This window comes from Hemitrygon akajei, unplaced genomic scaffold (genome assembly GCF_048418815.1).
Source record: "Hemitrygon akajei unplaced genomic scaffold, sHemAka1.3 Scf000164, whole genome shotgun sequence".
In the NCBI taxonomy this organism is placed as follows: Eukaryota; Metazoa; Chordata; class Chondrichthyes; order Myliobatiformes; family Dasyatidae; genus Hemitrygon; species Hemitrygon akajei.
Genome location: NW_027332050.1, coordinates 965,213 through 987,037, shown reverse-complemented (window position 1 = coordinate 987,037; position 21,825 = coordinate 965,213). Strand labels below are relative to the sequence as shown.

The window sequence follows — 21,825 nt, the reverse complement described above, 5'->3', positions numbered from 1 at the left end:
AGAAAAAGCAACAATTCCTGTTTTGATATTTCTGTGTATTAACCGGTTTGATCCTCTTTATGGGTAAATCATTGAACAAATGTAGGTCAGAGATATCGATCCTGTAAATTCAATATTCTGATTTTACATGCTTAATGAAAATGAAATTATCCCCCTGTCTCTCCTCTAACTCATGGGAGCGACTCGATCGTTTCCCTGCCTTTAATAACAGGAAGCAATGTTTGTGACAAGCAGCTTTCAGGAAAGGTATGACAGGGAAGGTGTGCATTCTGTGTTCACTGCTTCTGAGTTATTGATCAGAATGAACCACTGTTGGTGTGTTTCACGTCTCCGTTTGATGACTGTCACTGTCAGATTCCACCGTTTGTTGGTCAATAATTGCGTCTGTTCACATGAACCACTGCCAAGGATCTGCTACCGTGTGTTATTGAATTGAACTGCGCTGGATAATTAAACCAGTATAACTGAGGCACTCAGCCTCTGATTACTGTTGTCCCCACTATCGCTCTGAGATCCGCCGAAAATTGAGGTACTGCTTCGTTCTGAAGAACGGTCTCTGCATGAAACGATGAGTCCTTGTTGATTTCCATGAACCCTCCTGGATCTGATGATGTCCTTCCTTATTCCGAATGTGTGGTTTCCCTCTTTATCCATTCTCGGCCCCAGCAGATGCTGAGATTGCAGAGCCCGGGTCGGTCACGATCAAACTGTTCCCACCAGCGGCAGGAATCGGAATTGCACCCTTCGTTGCGTTTCCCGCAGAACGCATTTATCCCCGTCAATTACCCGCTTATCTTACCTCCACAAGGAAGAAGGCCGTTCACTGAGAGGGTGGCTCGTGAATTTTACTAGATTAGCAGCCGTTCACCGACTCCTGAACTGTAGCTGAAATCGGATCTCGTGTTACTTACAGGAAAATGTGTTCAGTAAACTGCCGTGTCAGTTTTCTTCTCTTTCTTGCTGTCCTACACACCCACACACGGGCACACACACACACACACACACACACACACACACACACACACACACACACACACACACACACACACACACACACACACACACACACACACACACACTCACTCACATACTCTCTGACTCATCTCTTTTCAGTGAATGTAGTGGCGATTGTGATTCTGCTCCGGGGAAAGTGCGGACTCTCCATCTGCACCACTCGCTACCTGGTGGCCATGGCAGCGGCGGATCTACTGACCATTATCACCAAGGTGATTATGTATCGAATCAGTTGGCATTATTTCCCGTGGAGTTTTCTGCGCATTACCCCTGTGTCATCGATGTTCTGACGTACACATCCACACACTGTTTACCGTTATTTTCACATTTGATCGATTTGTCGCCATTTGCTGCCAGAAACTGAAAACAAAATATTGTACCGGAAGAACTGCGGCTGTGGTTATAACATCAACAGGCGTACTGTTTTGTCTGAAAAACGTTCCCCGGTACTTCGTGCGGGAACCATGGGTAATCATCGACAACGTACCGTGGGGCTGTGTAACCATGGGCAATTATTTCAGTGACCCTGGATGGGTTGTTTATGATTGGATCGATATGGTTTTAACCCCCTTCCTCCCTTTCGCTGTAATCCTGCTGCTCAACACTCTGACAGTTCGGTACATTTTAGTAGCCAGCCGGATTCGTAAAGGTCTGAAGGGTCAGAACAAGAGGGAGGACCGCAGTGACCAGGAGATGGAGAGCAGGAAGAGGTCTATAGTTTTACTCTTCACTCTCTCCGGCAGCTTCATCCTCCTGTGGATGACGCGCGTGGCAAACGTTATGTATTACCAGGTTTCTGGAAAAGGACTCGATTTCAGAGATTCTGAGTCGATCTTTCACTACGTGGCGTACTTGCTGAGGGATTTCAGCTGCTGCACGAACACATTTATCTATGCAGTGACTCAGTCGAAATTCAGGGAGCAGGTTATCGGCGCGGTGAAATATCCGGTCACATTGTTGCTTCCCAATCACTAACAAAGACGCATCCTGAGCTGAAGCCAAAGGGATCAACAGTGACTTTAATCCGGACTCTAGCTCCACGCGTGCCAACATAATTCCTTCCCTTCTTGCTTCAGCCCATCTTCCATAAACCCAACTGTTTTGTGTATTCTGAGGAGGTATCTTTCATTATGCACATTATCCCACAATCAATTCCATGAACTCACACTTCTTAACACTACAAAACTCCTCAGATTCCCATTTCCGCAGTGGCAGTTCACATTTGTATATGCCGTGATTCATTGAAATTCAGGGAGCAGGTTAGCAGCGCGGTGAAATATCTATTCACCTCAGTGCTTCAATTCAATAATAAGGGGACGTCCTGAACACAAGCTAGAGCCGACTGTAGTGTCTCCAGTCCAGACTCCAGTTCACATTCACCTTCTGATCTCCCAGGTGTTCTCCCCAGGCAAATTGTCCTACCGATCAGTATCTTCGGGACATTAGAATATGGAGGAGGCGTGGAGCAGGTTTTAGTGTAAAGCGAGTCAGTACCTCATTGACCCAGCAAGATGTAAGTCGTGGAACTATCTGAAATACTAAACACTCATTTGTCTATGGATATGACCATCCATACCCATTCGCACTCGCCAACCTCAATGTCTGACGTTCCCAGTGCAAGGCGGAGGGTATCTGATCCTCGATAACTGCGAATCACACCAGTCCACGCACCCACTTTAAATGACTGGGTAATGTGAAGTAACAGCTGGGCTTGGATAAATGGCGGTTGACCCCAACTGGACTGGAATGCGTTGAAGAGAATTGGAATTTAAATCCTTACGACTTCCTTCTTCAGATGAAAGCTAAATTACTTCTACAGCACAATAGATAGTAAACAATGTAACCCATTGTTACATTGTTACTTACCAAACCCTAACCCAGGCACAAACAGTGACATTGCTTCCCAAACAGTAAACCTCACGCGCTGTTCCTCAGGTGCAACATAGGCCAACTTCTCTGGGAGTTTCCTAACCCTCTGAGACCTCCGTACCCCGTATTGGACAGTTCCTCTTTCGTATGCCTTATCTTACACGGGGGTGACTTAAGGGGCGGGGATTCCGCGACCACTTTTACAGCAAAAAAAATGCATGCAAAATAACATGAATTTTATAGCCAAACTTCTGTAATTAAACTCAAAAAGAAACAAGGAAATTGATTTACAGATTAGTTTTTGCTGAATTCCCTGCAATTGTTTAGCAAAGGACTTGACATATCTTGTTCACAGTTGAAGTGGGAGGAAGCTGGGGAAGGGCTCTGATATGATTCCGAATGAGCAGGTGACTCTGTGCTGGGACGTTTAAGGTGAAACTCGTCTTGCCCCGGGCAGGACGGGACCTGCTGGGCGGAGCTTCGTATCTCGCAGAGCGTGGGCGGCTCGAATTCACAGCCTGGGACTTGCAGACTTTAACGAGAGGACGTCCGTCCCACGTTTGGGGTCGAGCAAGCTTTCCCGACCGATTAGATGCGATGGACCCTTACCATTATCCGTGGGCGCCAGGTTGGGGACAGCTGGGATTGAATAATAAGGAGAGAACTTGTGAGATCGGCCCAAAAATCAACTGAGAAGATAAATGCGGACGTGAGGTAAGGTTAACGCAGCTTTTTATATTTCTGCATGTGTTTCACCTTGTTCCCCTCAGGGATTCCCCTGTTCGCTGTGCTCCTCCTCCTCAACCCAGGGTCTGACCCGCTCCGGTCGAAGATAAGAAGTAAGAACACAGGTAATAGGAGCAGAAGTCGGCCATCTGCCCCGTCGAGCCGGCTCTGCCATTCAGTAAGGTCATGGCTGATCTGACCATGAACTCATCTCCACCTGCCTGCCTTTTCCCCATCACCCTGAATTCCCCTAGTATGCAAAAATCTATCAAAACCTTGTCTTAAATATATTTACTGAGGAATGCTCAGCTGCTTTATCGGGCGGAGAATTCTCCACTCTCTGGGAATGATGATCTCCATCCTAAATCTACTCCCCGAATCTTGAGACTATGCATCCTCGTTCTAGTCTTTCCTACCACTGGGAAAAAAAACTTTCCTGCCTCTATTTTTCCATCCCTGTTATATTTTTATAGGTACCTATCAGATCTCTTCTCAATCTTCTGAATTCCAGCGAGTACAGTCCCAGGGGAATCAATAGATCCCCGTAGTCTAACCGCCACCTCCCCCCATCTCAGGAATCAACCCGGTGAACCTCCTCTGCAGCGCCACCAAAGCCAGAACCGACAGCTGTGTCAGGTGGGTGGAACCATGGCTGCGGTGTCTACCTCTTCCCCAGGCCGAGGATGTCAGTGGTTCTACCAGCCTTGCTGCATCACTCTCCCACAGACGCGGTGTGGGGTCAGTCAGGGGTCACGTGGCACAATCTGACACTCGACTATTTGGGTCCCTTTCGTTGGGCAGTGTGTGGTGAGGGCCTCTGTCGGCCAGAGTTGACCAGGTCAATACGATACGAAGAGCAAGCTGTTGTCCATGTAGCAGGCTGCCCCGCTCCACGCGCATAATGAACAGCAAGGATCGGCAGAGATCCATACAGTTTGGCACCGGCAGCGTCTCAGGAGTTGCCAGTCAGGGTTGAAATCAACTTAGGAACTGCAGCTCCGGAATTTTCGCTCTGTGTATACTATCGAATCCTTTCTCATGAGTAGATTCAGCCATAAGGTAGCGGAGGTTTCAGTGCAGAGAATTCCTTCCAGACGAACTGTCAACCGCGGCTGACGAGCCACATCTGCCCGAAACGGCAATTATTATGACTCTTGCCCCGTCTCCTGTCAGTAGAAACTGTTCCGTCGGGGTCAGTAGCTAAGCGACACGTGCAGGCCAGGAGCCGGACTTGGTTGTCAAAGGCTATTTAGGTGAACGCCATTGGGAGCATTTAATAGGCAGAGGGACCTTGTTCCCATTAACACCCTTGGCTGTAACAACCTGGAGGAATCAGGGCAGTACACCGACCACGAAAAAAAAGATTATAAACCCTCAGCATTTTGGGCAGCAACTCTAACGGTACTAATTCACTCTCAGATTCGATATCACATAAATATTATCTCTGTATCGATTTTGTTTCCATTCCGTGGAGAAGGAATGGTTAAACAATTTATTAAACCAAGTTCCTTCAGTATTGATTGACAGCAAGCTACCGAGCCGGCTGCTCCGATTTCAGCAGAGAGGCCGCTCCCTCTCCTGAGGAATGTGTGTGTTGGAATTCGCCCTGCGGGCAGGCAGCTGCTTGCACAGAGATTCTGAGCCCCACAGGATAACAGCCTGCACCGCCCAAGTCAGCCAAAGGCCCCTCAGCTGTTTGGCTGCATGAATCGATTCGGAAAATATATCGAACAAGTGATAGAAATTTTAAGTGGGATCTCGGCGAGAATACTGCCGCTTCTGATGTTTGTTTCACGGTATTCATTCACGCAGCATTTTTGTTAAAGTGTCTTTGTTTTGGAGTCAGGGATCCAGGAGTCACCGGCTCTCTTCTGCCGGCGATATTATATGTTCGGCCGCTGTACTTGTTTTGAAATCATTGGCACGGTTAGGATTTCCCATTGGTTTATCCAAGATCGAAGCTGCATTGTGGTGTGTCGGGGAGGTTTTAAAATCATCCCGGTGAGAGAGTAGGAACACAAGTTGTTTGTTGTCTTTGAATGACCGCGTGAAAACCACGAAAAGCTTTAGAAACAATTAAATTTACAAACAAGAGAAAATCTGCCCCTCCCCTTTTTTCCCGTGGCCCTCTGTCTCTTTCATCAATCAACCTCCCAGCATCTGTACTTCATCCCTCCCTCTTCAGGATTCACCTATCATCTGGATTTTCTCAACTTCCTCACACCCCTCCAACTTATAAATCTACTCCTCAGTTTTTTTTTCTCTCCGAAGGGTCTCGCCCGATCTGTCGACTGTATTTTTTCCCACAGTTGCTGGCTGGCCTGCTGAGTTCCTCCAGCATTTTGTATGTGAAACAATATACCCGTCAATTTAGTGCTTTGGTGAACCCCTTTGGTCGCATCCACTAAAGGAAAGATTCATTTCTTATCAGAAACGCGAGAAAATCTGCAGATGCTGGAATTCTGCATGCAGCACGCACAAATTGCAGTAGGAACTCAGGAGGCCAGGCATCACCTATGGAAATTCGTAAACAGTTAGCGATTCGACCTGAAAACTTTCATCAGACTCATTTTCTTATGTCTGTTCGCCTTCGTAACTTTTTGCTCAAATTTAAAACATGCATTCCTTTGGAAAACAGGAGGATAGATATTAGCCCGTTGATAATCCACACCACGAATGACACAACAGGTGTCATAAGGAAATAGATTTCAAAAGCATTAGAAAACTAAATAAGCGAGAAAGAGATGATAAAATTTACAACTGTAAGATCAGAAGTACAGAACTCGACTCCTGAGAGCTGATAAACCCCAGGGTCCTAATGGTAATCAGTCCACCGTTGTGGAAATGTCTTTTATTTGAAAACTCACTTGACAACGTGCCTAGGTCCCGGATGCTTTCCTTGGCTGCGTAAGTCCAGGGAAGACACACTCTGGTCCCGCCAAAACCGGGAGACTGATGCGGCGCACCCACCCCAAACCCGGTTTGTGTGAATGCTGTGTAATTTGCTACCCTGTTACAGCTCAATGCCCAGAAATATCAGACAGCACACTGAATATGATTAAAGAAATTATATTTGTGAATATTAACTGAAAGATTAGTAAAGATAAGAAAGATTAAAAAAACAAAGTTCCCCTTATAATTAAACAGTCAATGTGCACAAGTTGGAGCTCAGTTCATTGATCCTCCGTCGCTCTCGGCACCTGTCTCCATCTAATTATAATTTCCCCAATGCGTCCAGTCCTACCACCGCTTCTCTCCAGCGTCTTCGCTCTTCACCTCCCTCCAAACAAAGGAGCCAGTTATTTTTCCCCATAACTCAAACACTGCTTCTACAGAGAGAACATTACGTTGGCAGTGAAACATTTCCCGGGGTGTTACACTGTGGAGAGGGAATCTGGACCATAGCCCTTCACAGATCCATGCACCCATCTATAAGCCCACAAGACACAACAGCAGAATTTGGCCATCTGGCCCCATCAACGCTGCTCCGGAATTCAATCCTGGCTGATCTTTCCACCCTCTGCCTCAGCCCTGACTCCACGGCCTTCCTCCCCGTAACCTGTGAACATGGAGAAGGAGATAAGTTTCTGGCCTAAGGTAGAAGGAGATCAGTTATACAGCTGTCTTTACATGCACATGCAGTACAACTCTTTGAGTGGTAGTGCAGAATGATTGAAGTAAATAACCCATCTCTTTCTACTGTCACGTGCCCAGTGACCTGGTTAAAGAACCAGCAGAAATGGAAAACACTTTGGGGTCTGGTATTGCTATAAACTAATAGTGTTTATTAGTAAATTACTCAATACAGTAATATAAATGCAAATATATCAAACAGGTTAGCAATGATACCGACATAGATATATATGTATGTGTGGAAATAGGAACCCTTTCAAACCTAGGGGTAATTGGATACAGTCTTACAATGATGGACAGAGTTCAGTTCAGTTCGTGGTATTTAGTTGAGTAATGTTTGAGAGAGAGAGAGAGGTGATGCTGTCGATCTTCCCGTTGTCTTCCGAAGTCCTGTTGTGATCACCGACTATGACCATGATACATACGACTGTTATCACCTAGGCAAGGGTGGACACAAAAATAATTCAAATAATTCCCACCATTTGCACCTTTTCACACTGTGAGCCACTGATCAATTTCCCCCAGTTGATCCTCCAAAACCCCAACTTCACGTGGGTGCACAATTATCGTTCAGTGTCTGACACTGTGTGTGTCTCCTGGTGTGACTGTGGCCCAGCGAATCTGCTTTTCATCTCCATATGCTGGACACCAGTTGTCCATCAACCTGCTCCTCCCACCGCTTTCTGCAGAAACTGTACAAGCAATCAAGTAACCTTGTGAAAGGTAAACAATCAGCAGAGGAACCATAACATCATTCTTTCGAGCAGTTTCGCTCTCTCTCTCTCTCATTGCTCTGGAAGATTCTCCCTCTCTCTCTTAAAAGCAGCACCGTTTACAGTGTCTGTTCTGGACCCCTTTCCATACTAGGGTGACCCCCAACACCCCCTCCTTTTAAGAAATTTTTACGGAGGGTAAAATTTCAGGTTAAATGTGAATTACAGAGTTTATAACAATACATGAGTAATCATCAGATAACAGAGTAAAACAGGTACAGTTTCAAACTTAACATCTAGATAAATAATCGGCTAAGATGTTGTCAGTACCTTTGACATGTCTAATTTCGTGGTCATATTCCTGCAATATCAGACTCCAATTCAACAACCTTCTGTTCTTATTTTTCATATTAACCAGAAACACTAAGGGATTATGATCTGAGTAAGCTATCTGTGGCTTGTGGACAGGACAAATATAAACTTTGAAATGTTGCAAAGACAGAATAAGTGGCAGTAACTCTTTTTCCATAGTGGAATAGTTTTTTTTTCTGGTGTATATTAAATTTCTTGGAGAAATAAGTCACTGGGTGTTCAATGTCATCCTCACCTTTCTGCAATAATGCTGCTCCAGCAGCCTTGTCACTAGCATCTGTTGCTATGGAGAATGGTTTGGAAAAGTCAGGTGCTCTGAATATGGGATGATAACACAATATAGTTTACAGTTGCTCAAACAATTTCCCCACAGCCATAGTGTGCTCTTCCCACGTGTCACTCCAGACCACTAAATCATCGATATAAGGCCCTGTGTTTTCTAAACCTCTAATTACCGAGTCAATCATCCTTTTAAATGTTCCTGGATCATTTTTCATTCCGAAAGGTTAAACATTATATTCATACAGCCCTGAAGGTGTGACAAATGCTGTGATTTCTCTAGCCATTTCAGTCAAAGGAACACACCAATATCCTTTTAGCAAGTCAATTTTCTGTAAGGTACGTAGCTTTATCAATGCAATCATCTACTGTCGGGATAGGATCAGCATCTGTCTTTGTGATGGCATTGACTTTCCTGTAGTCAGTACAGGATATCACTTTACCGTCCGATTTTGGCACAAGAACACAAGACGCTGCCCAGTCTGTGGTAGGTCGCCAAATGATACCGGGTGCAAGCATGTACTCAATTTCTTTTTTCCACCAGCTTGCTTTTCTCCAAGTTCATTCTGTCGGGATGCTTTTTAATGGGCTGGGCTGACTTGACAATGATGTCATGCACTGCCGTTGTGCACAGTCTGAGAATATCAGGGAATAAACCTTTATGCCGGCTAATTAAAATCTTCAATTTTTTTTCGGCTTTGACTGCAAATGTTGAATTTTCCCATCAATATTTTTCAAAAAACATCAGACTTTCTGAGTCTTGTGAAAACTACAGGGAGTTCAGTAAAATGATTTTGTCCTCCAGTACTAGCCACGACAAACTCCTCCGTTGTCATGACAGTACTCACTAGTGTGAGGTCGGAGTCATGACAACACCTGATCACATTTACATTCTGACTTGACCATTGCTCTCTGAGTAAGGTCAAAGGTGACACAATATGCTTAACTCTCAACTCTTTAACTATCCCCTGGAATGTTCTCGATGTAAAGTTACTACCCTGGTCAGATTGAATCTCTTTAGTTAGATCTACCAGTGTGGAGAATTTGATAAGTGTTTTTAACTTGATGTTCCACAGGGGCACCATTCCATGGAACCTAGACACAGCACACATACTCGTAGCCAGCTGCAGTCTTTGGCAATAGACCCGTTCAATCCATGACCCTAGAAAATGGTTCACCAAAAACAGGTATCAGCCTAAATGCTGCTTTTGGGATCACCTGATTAGGTTTTCCTGCACCCTGAAAGATATGGCAAGTCCTGGACAAGTTCACAACCTTCTTCCTTAAATTAGGCCAGTAGAATTCCTTCAACAATTTCATTTATTGGCTTTTCCACTTCAAAGCGTCCACCTAAAGACAGACTATGAGCCACGTTTAAAATTTCAACCCTGTAAACTTCCGGGACAACCACTTGATGTTCAATAGCCCAATCCCCATCTGCAGGCACAGTAGGTGGTCTCCACTTCCCCATCAACACCCCACCTCTTAGATAATATCCTACTGACTCTCTCTGAACCTCCTCTTCTGTAAGAGCTCTCTCCTTTAAAGTCACAATTTCCGGATTTTTATTTTGCTCCTCTCTCTGCTTTCTGCTTCCTCAGCCGCCAGTTTCTGTTTTTTTTTACTCGGAACTCATGTTCTTACTTCATTTTATCTGCCTGAAGCTGAACCTCTGCCTCAGTAAGTGCTTTACCCTCAACAAACATCTCTACCTCCTCTTCGAATTTCCCCTCGGCTACATTATGTTGTGCTTTTAACAGCTGTACCTGAGCCCTCCTTGTGCGAGCGGTCACTTTAATCTTTAGCTTACGAGTGATTCCCATCACTACATCCCTCTTAGCCTCATACAAAGCATCAGGGGTTGGATCCACCATAAACATAGATAGATAGATAGATAGATACTTTATTCATCCCCATGGGGAAATTCAACATTTTTTCCAATGTCCCATACACTTGTTTTAGCAAAACTAATTACATAAATTACTCAGCAAAAATATGATATGCATCTAAATCATTCTCTCAAAAAGCACTAATAATAGCTTTTAAAAAGTTCTTAAGTAGTTTACTTAGATACATTAAATACAATCAACCCCAGCACTTTAACATATCTTACTCCTGGCGGTTGAATTGTAAAGCCTAATGGCATTGGGGAGTATTGACCTCTTCATCCTGTCTGAGGAGCATTGCATCGATAGCAACCTGTCGCTGAAACTGCTTCTCTGTCTCTGGATGGTGCTATGTAGAGGATGTTCAGGGTTTTCCATAATTGACCGTAGCCTACTCAGCACCCTTCGCTCAGCTACCGATGTTATACTCTCCAGTACTTTGCCCACGACAGAGCCCGCCTTCCTTACCAGCTTATTAAGACGTGAGGCGTCCCTCTTCTTAATGCTGCCTCCCCAACACGCCACCACAAAGAAGAGGGCGCACTCCACAACTGACCTATAGAACATCTTCAGCATCTCACTACAGACATTGAATGACGCCAACCTTCTAAGGAAGTACAGGCGACTCTGTGCCTTCCTGCACAAGGCATCTGTGTTGGCAGTCCAGTCTAGCTTCTCGTCTAACTGTACTCCCAGATACTTGTAAGTCTTAACCTGCTCCACACATTCTCCATTAATGATCACAGGCTCCATATGAGGCCTAGGTCTCCTAAAGTCCACCACCATCTCCTTGGTCTTGGTGATATTAAGACGCAGGTAGTTTGAGTTGCACCATATCACAAAGTCCTGTATCAGTTTCCTATACTCCTCCTCCTGTCCATTCCTGACACACCCCACTATGGCCGTGTCGTCAGCGAACTTCTGCATATGGCAGGACTCCGAGTTATATTGGAAGTCTGATGTGTACAGGGTGAACCTCAAACTCCATTTCTGCTGTTTTTCCACACAACCAAATCAAAATAAGGGAATGTACCCCATTCAATTCAAACAATCCCCCACACAATTTTGTTCAAAGCCCCGGATGTAGGCCCCAATTTTGGACGCGTCCACAGGGACGGGGTTAAAGAACCAGCAGAAATGGAAAGCACACTGGAGTCCGGTATTGCGATAAACGAATAATGTTTATTAGTAAATTACACAATACAGTAATATAAATGCAAATATATCAAACAGGTTAGCAATGATATAGATATAGACATATATGTATGTGTAGAAATAGGAACAAAACTAGGCTCTTTCAAACCCAGGGGTAATTGGATACAATCTTACAATGATGAAGAGAGTTCAGTTAACTTCATCATATTTAGTTGAGTAACATTGGAGGGAGGGAGAAAGAGAGAGAGAGAGGGGTGAGAGCTGATGCCGTCGATCTTCTCGTTGTCTTCCGAAGTCCTGTTGTGGTCACCGACTATGACCATGATTTGTACAACTGTTCCTCAGTGGTGAAGTTATCACCCAGGCAAGGATGGACACACAAATAATTCCCCACCAGTCGCACCTTTTCACTCTGTGAGCCACTGATCGATTTCCCCGAAATGATCCTCCAAAACCCCACCTTCACGTGGGTGCACAACGCTCGTTCAGTGTCCGACACAGTGTGTGTCTCGTGGTGTGTCTGTCTGTGGCTCAGCGGATCTGCTTCTTATCTCCACATGCTGGACATCAGCTGTCCATCAACCTGCTCGTCCCATCACATTCTGCAGAAACCGTACAAGCTGGCAAGTACGGTTGAAAGGTGGAAGATGAACAATCAGCAGAGGAACCTTAACATCATCATTCTTTCAGGCAATTTCTGTCTCTCCCTCTCTCTCTCATTGCTCGGGATGCCTCCCCCTCTCTCTTAAAAACAGTACAGTTCATAGGGTCTCTTCTTGACCCCTTTTCAAACCCCTAACACTAACTTCAATAATAAGTATACTGTCTTGGATATTGTTGCTGGGGACGGTTGCATTTCCAACACCGAGACTGGTCCCTCAGCTCAGAGGGGAAGGTGGGAAAGTACATGGTACATAGAACATAGAACATAGAACAATACAGCACAGTACAGGACAATCGGCCCACAATGCTGTGCCAACCCTTAAATCCTGCCTCCATATAACCCTCCACCTTAAATTCCTCAATATACCTGTCTAGTAGTCTCTTAAATTTCACTAGTGTATCTGCCGCCACCACTGACTCAGGTAGTGCATTCCATGCACCAACCACTCTCTGTGTAAAAAACCTTCATCTAATATCTCCCTTGAACTTTCGTCCCCTTACCTTAAAGCCATGTCCTCTTGTATTATGCAGTGGTGCCCTGGGGAAGAGGCGCTGGCTGTCCACTCTATCTATTCCTCTTAATATCTTGTATATCTTTATCATGTCTCCTCTCATCCTCCTCTCCAAAGAGTAAAGCACTAGCTCCCTTAATCTGTGATCATAATGCATACCCTCTGAACCAGGCAGCATTCTGGTAAATCATACCTGTACCCTTTCCAATGCTTCCACATCTTTCCTATAGTGTGGAGACCAGAACTGGACACAATACTCCAACTGTGGTCTAACTCGAGTTTTATACAGCTGCATCACTTCTCCGTGACTCTTAAGCTCTATCCCTCGACTTATGAAGGCTAACACTCCATACACTTTCTTAACTAACCAGTCTACCTGTGAGTCAACTTTCAGGGATCTGTGGACATGTACCCCCAGATCCCTCTGCTCCTCCACACTCCCCTGTATCCTACCATTTACTTTGTACTCTGCCTTGGAGTTTGTCTTTCCAAGGTGTACCACCTCAGACTTCTCCGGATTGAACTCCATCTGCCACTTCTCAGCCCACTTCTGCATCCTATTAATGTGTCTCTGCAATCGTCGACAATCCTCAATACTATCCACGACACCAACAACCTTTGTTTCGTCTGCAAACTTGCCAACCCAACCTTCTACCCATATATCCAGGTCGGTAACAAAAATCACGAAGGTAGAGGTCCCAGAATCGATCCTTGTGGGACACTACTAGTCACAACCAGCCAATCTGAATGTATTCCATCCACCACAACACTCTGCTATCTGCAGGCAAGCCAGTTCTGAATCCACCTGGCCAAACTTCCCTTGATCCCATGCCTTCTGACTTTCAGAATAAACTACCATGTGGTATCTTGTCAAATGCCTCATTAAAACAATGTAAATCACATCCACTGCACTACCCTCATCTATGTGCCTGGTCACCTCCTCAAAGAACTCTATCAGGCTTGTTAGACACGACCTGCCCTTAACAAAGCCATGCTGACTGTCTCTGAGCAGAACATGATTCTTTAAATGCCCTTAGATTCTATCTCTAAGAATCTTTTACAGACTTAAGACTCACTGGTCTATAATTACCCAGACTATCTCTACTAACTTTTTTGAACAAGGGGACAACGAGGACATAAAAATCCTAGCCAGAGGCTCAGCAATCTCTTCCCTCGCCACGTGGAGCAGCCTGGGGAATATTCCGTCAGGCCCCGGGGACTACTCCGTCCTAATGCATTTTAACAACTCCAACACCTCTTCTCCCTTGATATCAACATGCTCCAGAACATCAACCTCACTCATATTGTCCTCACTGTCATCAAATTCCCTCTCATTGGTGAAAACCGAAGAGAAGTATTCATTGAGGACCTTGTTCACTTCCACAGCCTCCAGGCACGTCTTCCCACCTTTATCTCTAGTCGGTCCTGTCATCACATAATTGAAGAATGCATTGGGGTTTAGAAGGGTCAGATTTTATTGAGTGTGTCCAGAACGGGTTTCTGTCACAGTATGTTGGCAGGCCGACTAGAGGGAATGCCATACTAGATCTAGTATTAGGAAACGAACCGGGACAGGTCACAGATCTTTCATCTCCCAGATCTTTCATCTCCCAGATGAGCATCTGGGAGACACTGACCACCGCTCACTGGCCATTAACATTATCATGGAAAAGGATAGAATCAGACAGGACAGGAACATTTTTAATTGGGGAAGGGCAAATTATGTCTATAAGGCTAGAACTTGCAGGTGTGAATTGGAATGATGTTTTTGTAGGGAAATGTACTATGGACATGTGGTCGATGGTTAGGAAGCTCTTGCAGGATGTTAGGGATTAATTTGTCCTGGTGAGGAAGTTAAAGAATTGTAGAGTGAAGGAACCACGGTTAACAAGAGAGGTGGAAAATCTAGTCAGTTGGAAGAAGGCAGCATACGTGAGGTTCAGGAAGTGAGGATCAGATGAGTCTATTGAGGAATATAGGGTAGCAAGAAAGGAGCTTAAGAAGGGGCTGAGGAGAGCAAGAACGGTATATGAAAAGGTCTTGGTGAGTAGTCTAGAGGAAAACCCCAAGGCATTCTTCAATTATCCGAAGAAGAAAAGGTTTACAGGAGTGAAGATAGGATGGAATAGAGATAAAGTTGGGAAGATGTTCCTGGAGGCTGTGGAAATGAGTGAGGTGCTCAATGAATACTTCCCTTCGGTATTCACCAATGAGAGGAAACTTAATGATCGTGAGGACAATATTAGTGAGGATGATGTTCTGGAGCATGTTGATATTAAGGGAGAAGAGCTGTTGGATTTGTTAAAAAAAAACGACGGATAAGTCCCCGAGGTCTGAAGGTTTATTCCCCAGGCTGCTCCATGAGGCGAGAGAAGAGATTGATGAGCCTGGATATTTATGTCCTCGTTGTCCACTAGAATGGTACAGGAAGATTGGGGGGACGGGTGAAGGTTGCCCCATGTTCAAAAATGATCGTAGAATTAGTCCAGGTAATTATAGACCAGTGAGTCTTATGCCTGTGGTGGGAAAGCTGTTGGTAAAGATTCTTAGAGATAGGATCTATGGGCATTTAGAGATTCATGGTCTGATCAGGGACAGTCAGCATGGCTTTGTGAAGGGGAGATCGAGTCTAACAAGCCTGATAGAGTTCTTTGAGTAGGTGACCAGGCATATAGATGAGGGTAGTGCAGTGGATATTATCTACATGGATTTTAGTAAGGCATTTGCCAAGGTACCACACGGTAGGCTTATTCAGAGAGTCAGAAGGTATGGTATCCAGTGAAGTTTGACCAGGTTTCAGAATTGGCTTGCCTACAGAAAGCAGAGGGTCATGGTGGAGAGAGTCGAATTAGAAGATTGTGACTAGTGTTTTTCCACAATGATTTTTATTAACAACCTGGATGTTGGGGCAGAAGGGTGGGTTGACAAGTTTCAGATGCACAAAGGATGGTGGTGTTGTGGATAGTGCTGAGGATTGTCGAAGATTGCAGAGAGACATTGATAGGATGCAGAAGTGGGCTGAGAAGTGGCAGATGGAGTTCAAACCAGAGAAGTGTGTGGTGGTACACTTCGCAAAGCCAAACTCCAAGGCAGAGTACAAAAGAAAGGGCAGGATTCCTGGGAGTTTGGAGGAGCAGAGGTATCTGGAGTGCATGTCCACAGATCCCTGAAAGCGGTCTCACAGGAAGACAGGGTAGTTAAGAAAGCTTATGCAGTGTTAGCTTTCATAAGTCGAGGGATAAAGTTTAAGAGTCGTGGGGTAATGATGCAGCTCTATAAAAGTCTGGTTAGGCCACACTTGGAGTACTGTATCCAGTTTTGATCGCCTCACTATAGGAAGGATGTGGAAGCATTGCAAAGGGTACAGAGGAGATTTACCAGGATGCTGCCTGGTTTAGAGAGTATGCATTATGATCAGAGATTAGGTGAGACTGGGCTTTACTCTCTGGAGAGATGGAGGATGAGAGGAGACATGATAGAGGGATACAAGATATTAAGAGGAATAAATAGAGTGGACAGCCAGCGCCTCTTCCCCAGGGCATCACTCAATTCAAGAGTACATGGCATTCAGGTAAGGGGTGAAAAGTTCAAGGGGGATATTAGATTAAGGTTTTTTACACAGAGAGTGGTTGGTGCGTGGGATGCACTGCCTGAGTCAATGGTGGACGCAGATACCCTGGCGAAATTTAAGAGACTACTAGACAGGTACATGGAGGAATTTAATGTGTGTGTGTGTGTGTGTGTGTGTGGGGTGGTTTATATGGGAGTCAGGGTTTATGGGTCGGCACAGCATTGTGGGCCGAAAGGCCTGTATTCTGCTGTATCGTTCTATGTTTCTTAGGCGACAAACCTATCAATCACCCCTGCAGATGAGCAAGATCCGTATGCTCCACGGCCGCTGGGCAAAGTGTGTAAATGTAGGACGGGACTATGTTGAAAATTAAATGTGTTCGGTTCTCTAAAATTGACTCTTTCTACATCCGGCCAGGAACTTATCAATCACCCCCCCATCACCCACACCGTACAGCACATCGCCGGATACTGCTGCAGGTTAACTCAATCTGACAATTTACACAGTTACAATTAAGTGGCAATCATCAATCATCAAAATCTTGTTCTAAGAAATAAAGTCATGTAAGTGTAACACCCTGATTAACATTCTGTCTGCTATGCTGTAGGCATTTCAGTTTATCAATTTTGTGAGAGAAGTCTGTTTTATTATAAGCTTGTAGGGTTTGATCTGAGAAATGGGGATTTACTGTACAACTTAAGAATGTAGTGGCATCCAGTCAGGATGGTAGAATTGATAAGGGTTCTACAGAATGCTGTGAGGGCAGCTCTGTGTTGGTGGGAGCTGGGAGAATGCAGGAGGGAGGATGGATGAAGACGCCGTCCCTCTTGCACAAGGTGCTTTATGCAAATGAATGTCTTCAGGAGGAAGGACCAATACTCTGGAAGTAGAGCCCTTTTGTTTGTCGTGGATTTCAAGCGGAAACAAATGTTTCTGGATGATTTGATCTCCACTGTGCACAGGTGGCTGCTTAAGTATAATAGGTCATTTTTTTTCCAGTCCTTCCTTTGGTAACTAGGTGCTTAAGTTAACATTCGTAAATATACTTCTTTATAATTTGTATTCAGTGTGAGAAATGTTATATCTTGCCAAAGGACGATTGCCGGGGGTAGAAAATCACACAGCATTCACACAAACTGGGGTGTGGGTGGGTGAGCGAGCCATCCCAACCTCATAGACTTTGCGGTACCACAGTTGTATCACGCTATACGTGCAAAGCCTGACAAAGGTGAGTTTCTCCCCACAGTGTCCAGTGGTTGTTAGCAAGTATTTTAGTTGACAACCTAAATCTCCTCAAACTCGGAGTGTAATAAAGTCCCTGAATTGCATTCTTTATACCTATACAATATTTTGTGTCCATGTTAGGGCGTCAGAGATATTCACACCCAGGAACTTTAAATTGCTCGCTCTTTCCACTCCTGACCTCTCGATGCTGTTTGACTTTGCTCCCTCTTTTTAGCCCTTCCTGAACTTCACAATCAGCTCTTTGGTCATGCTGAAGTTGAGTCTAAGGTTCTTGTTGTGGGACCACTCAACTAACTGGTATATCTTGCTCTTGTACGCCCTTTCCTCACAAATCTAAATTCTGCCAACAATGATTACATTCACAGCAGTTTACAGTTGATATTTGAGATGTTCCTAGCCACATAGTCATGGGCTTAGAGAAGGTAGAGCAGTGTTAAGCACACAAAATTGTGCTGTGCCGGCCATTACCCTATATTTGCCATAGGCATAGGGCGATTCACAGGTTGTTGATCAAGCTCCCCTTCGGGCCACCATGCCCATTATAGTACACAATACCATTCTATTTAGAAACACTTTGTCCGCAGGCAGCAATGCCAATGTTTCTGTATGTTCACCTGGATAATGGGGATGGACAGTCAGAATCACTGCATACATCCACTGTCTATGCCCCATGACAGCGTATTCCTGGTCCCAATACCCCTCACCACCATACCACCACCTCTGGGTGACATTGCTCACAGTCCCTCTGAACCTTTTGCACGGCCACGTCAATCTGTCCTCTGTACTATTGAGAACTGTGCTACAAGGGTGACCATTCACACTGTGTAACCCATCTATACTTCTCCCCTGCTATCGGTCAGAACACCCCAGTTAGTCTATTCCAGACTATGAAGATCAATCCAGACTGCGCAGTCTGCCTTAAACAGAAAGGAAATGAACGATCTCGAAAGAGGTTCTGGAGAGGAAGCGGAAGAGTGTGGAATGGGGAGAAGCTGATCGGGAGTAAAGGAGTTGGAGGGGAAAGAGCTGGTGTGAGAGACCGTGCAGGAAGGGGACCGGGTATTGTATGGTATTCAAAAAAAAAAAATTCACTCACCCTCCGTACCACGGGAACTGGACATGTGCCCCCCTCAGTTCAATGGCTGTTATCGCTGGGAACTAAGCAGCCACTGCCGTGATTTCCCACTACTCTGAGCCTGTCACCTTTCCAGAAATTAAATTAATCCCACTGTCTGTTGTGTAATCATTAACCAAGTCTCTGCTTTTAACCTCACCAACATCTCCAGCACAGTGATTTGTCAAATACTGCGTTCCTGTGGGTGACATGAAGGCAATGTGGAGGGCAAAGAGCGCGACAGATATCCATATTAACAGACTAATGCTGAGGGATATGTGTGAGAGAGAGAGAGGGAGAGAGAGGGGGGGAGGGAGAGAGAGAGAGAGAATAGGGAAAAGCGAGGGAGCATTGATGAAATAGAGGCTGGAGGGACAGTGGGAAAGAGAAGGGAGGAAGCGCTGAGAGCGAGATATTGGAGTGTGTGTTAGACAGATACAGTGAAGCGTGAAACCCAGAGAGAAAGGGGAAAAGAACAATAGATGTAGTATGATTTCTTGTCTCTCATACCGAATGATTACAATTTCTCTAAGCTCTCATCTCCAGAGTTCACAATTTCACTGCAAAGACCATGAGTGGTCCGCATTCCCTCTGTGTCGCCTTGCTGTACAAGGCGTGTGCTTGTCCGGCGCCTGTACATACTGAGAGATAACACAGGATATTGATATAAATGAGAAGATAAACAACTCATGATTTTAGTGTCTCCAGCCGCAGGTTTTGCATCATCCAATGGAGCTACCTTGTGCAAACAGAAGCTCATTAATTCACCGGGAGACACTGCATCAGTAGCACCTATACTAGTGGATCCAGAGAGCAGCTGAAGCCACCACCTACTTTGCCTATTGGGAAGACTGTTTCTGAAGCACCTGGCCATTCTGCTCAAAGCTTCCAACTCAGCATGAATCACATATGCAAAGCTGGCAAGGCATCTGCTAACTCGGTGATTCAATCACCCTCCCATTTATGAGATGACGGAGAGCTGCACCTAGCTTTCTGGCAACGAAATGGCAGTCACTGTGTGGTACATTAAGACAGTCCATTCAGCCCATCAAAGCTGCTTCGTCAATCAATTATGTTTAATCCTGGATCACCTTTGATGCCCTGACGAATCAGGAAATTCTCTTTTTTTTTGCTTTCAATATTTCCACGGACTTGGCTTGCACACCTGTCCGTGGCCGACCATTCCACAGATTCACCACTCTCTGGAAAAACAATATCCTACTTAACTTTGTTCTAAAGTGATCCCTCTCAAATCTGAGGTTGTGTCTACAATTTCTGGAGACTCTGTATATGAAACATCGTCTCCACATCCACCTAAACAAGTCTTTTCAACATTTGGTAGGTTTCAATACAATCTACTCGCTTTCTTCTAAATTCCAGTGTGTACAGGGCCAACGCTCTTACATCTTAACCCTTCTTTCTCAGAATCATCCTCGTAATCTGGACTCCCCCCGATGTGAGCGCATGCTTTCTGAGATACGGGGCACAAAACAGTTGACAGTACACCAAGTGCAAACAGTGCGGACTGTTTCTTATAAGTACTCAGCTACTCTCGCTGTTTTATATTATATTCCACTTTGAAATGAATACCAACATCTGCCTTCTTTACGACCAGCTCATTTCTGAACATTGTATTCAACCTGCCAGTTTTTTCCCATTCTTCCAATTTTTATATCCTTAGACCATAAAACCATTAGACAAAGGAGTAGAATTAAGCCATTCAAACCAGTAAGTCCATCTACAATTTCTTAATGGCTGATCCCGGATCGATTCAACCCCATGCACCTGCCCTCTCATCATTTCCCTTGATGCCCCACTTTCTTTCTGTAATCCCATTGCTTCTTCAGAGCTACATTCCCCTCCAACTATCTTCATAACTTCTGACAATGTTGCTGCAAAGCCGTCAATTTCTTTATCTAAATCATTGACAAAAGTATAAAAAGTAGGTGTCTAATACTGGCCTCTGGAATACACTGCTAGTCACTGGCAGACAACCAGGAAATGCCCCCCTTTATTCCAGTCGCTGGCCCCTGCCTGTCAGCCATCCCTCTAACTATGTCAGCATCTTTCTTGTATTTCCATGTGATTTTATCATGTTAAGCGGCCTCATGCGTGGCACCTTGTGAAATGTCTTCTGGAAATACAAGTAAAGGATTGGAGAGTTGTGAATGTTGTTCCTTTATTAAAGAAAGGGAGTAGAGATGGACGAGGAAATTATAGACCAGTGTGTCTCCATTCAGTGGTTGGCAAGTTGATAGAAAACATCCTTGTAGACAGGATTCATGAATATTTGGAGATGTATAATATGATTAGGAAGAGTCAGCATGACTTTGTCAAAGGCAGGTCATGCCTTATGAACCTGATTGAAATTTTTGAACATGTGACATTGATGAAAGCAAGGCAGTAGATGTAGTGTATATGGATTTCAGCAAGATACCCCTTGCAAGGCTTATTGAGAGAATAAGGATGCATGGGATCCAAGGGGACATTGCTTTGAGCATCCAGAATTGGCTTGCCCACAGAAGGCAATGAGTGGTTGCAGGTGGGTCACATTCTACAAGGAGGCCGGTGACCAGTGGTGTGTCTCAGGGATCTGTTGTGGGACCCCTAATTTTCATGATATTTGTAGATGATCTGGATGAGGAAGTGGAAGGTTGGGTTAGTAAATTTGCTGATAACACAAAGTTTGGTGGTGTTGTGGATAGTTTGGGGGGACATCAAAGATTACAGTGGGAGATTGATAGGATGCAAAACTGAGCTGCAAAATGACAGATGGAGTTCATCCCAGATAAGTGTGAGGTGGTTCATTTTGGTAGATCAAATAGGATGGCAGTATAAAGTATTAATCGTAAGATTCTTGGCAGTGTGGAGGATCAGAGAGATCTTGGGGTCCGAGTCCATAGGGCACTCAAAGCTGCTGCGCAGGTTTACTCTGTGGTTAAGAAGGCAGACTGTGTATTGGCCTTCAATCGTGGGATTAAGTTTAGGAGCCAAGAGGTAATGCTGCAGCTATATAGGAACCTGTTCAAACTCCACTTGGAGTACTGTGCTCGGTTCTGATAGACTCACTGCA

At 44.8% G+C, this 21,825-nt stretch overlaps 1 long non-coding RNA gene across 1 annotated transcript in view; it reads left to right on the top strand.

The window, feature by feature from the left end:
- Positions 1 to 3,407: 3,407 nt before the first annotated feature.
- Positions 3,408 to 21,825, top strand: part of LOC140724118 (uncharacterized) — a 48,112-nt gene continuing 29,694 nt past the window's right edge. Inside the window, exon 1 of the long non-coding RNA XR_012098041.1 lies at positions 3,408 to 3,597. This is a non-coding gene — a long non-coding RNA (uncharacterized lncRNA). The remainder of the gene's footprint in view (positions 3,598 to 21,825) is intronic.